The sequence below is a fragment of the Mastomys coucha genome, unplaced genomic scaffold, assembly GCF_008632895.1.
Source record: "Mastomys coucha isolate ucsf_1 unplaced genomic scaffold, UCSF_Mcou_1 pScaffold4, whole genome shotgun sequence".
Taxonomy (NCBI): domain Eukaryota; kingdom Metazoa; phylum Chordata; class Mammalia; order Rodentia; family Muridae; genus Mastomys; species Mastomys coucha.
In genome coordinates, this window is record NW_022196910.1 from 23,445,679 (window position 1) to 23,446,544 (window position 866).

Below are 866 nucleotides of genomic sequence, written 5' to 3' on the forward strand. Positions count from 1 at the left end.
GCTACTCCCTCCCTTTCAGGTTTTTTTGGGGGAATTTCTAAATCTGATCGATACAACTATACCTTTCCCAGGTGTCTTTGTTTATTTCTGTCTGTGTGTACAAGCCTGCATGTGTGCCCTAGCATGTGCAGGGAGGTCAGAGGACAAAGTAAGGAAGACAGCCTTTTCTGTCCACCACATGGGTCCCAGAGATTGAACTCAGTTTGTCAGGCTTGGCAACAAGAGCCTATACCCACTGAGTTGTCTCTCTTGGCTTCCACTTAGTTTTATGTAGCAGTGATGTCTGCATGCTATTTATTATTTTACAAAGCCTTGGGAGTTAATGATTATAGTCTATTCCAGCTTTTATTTAATAGTTTTTTCAAGTTAGATCATTTCCATTTTTCTTTCTTTCTTTTTTTTTTCTGCAGGGGAGAGTGCAAACGCAGTCCCACTACCACAAATTATGCAGTCGAGTTTCCCGCATTTGGGGGAAATTGCAGGGGTCAGTACATCGGAGTGCAATGGATAAGCCTCGCCCTGGGAAAACCACCTTTGTGATCATGGTGTCTCCCCTGCCAGGTACGTATTCCATTTTTCTTTTACATACAAACGACACTCCAGAGTTTTAACAGAAGGCTTCTGAGAGGAAACTCTGGCTTTTGGGGCTCTCAGGTCATGATATTTGTTCCTAACTGGCTGTTAACTTATCTTGATTAAACAGCCAGGATCTATAGTACACAAAGAACCTGTCCTGGACTTGAAAACCTCACTTTAGGGTACAGGAAGCTCACAGACCTCATACCTTTTTAAGCTACTGAAGTGAAAGTGATGTTGTCCAGGCAAAGCTTAAAATTTTTTTTTTTCTTGAAACATTTGTAAAATCT

The 866-nt window shown here is 41.6% G+C and overlaps 1 non-coding gene across 1 annotated transcript; it reads right to left on the reverse strand.

Moving 5' to 3' along the window:
• Positions 1-408: 408 nt before the first annotated feature.
• Positions 409-569, reverse strand: LOC116076635. Its single transcript, XR_004113038.1, has one exon. It is a non-coding gene; the product is annotated as a U1 spliceosomal RNA (small nuclear RNA).
• Between the last annotated feature and the right edge of the window lie 297 nt (positions 570-866).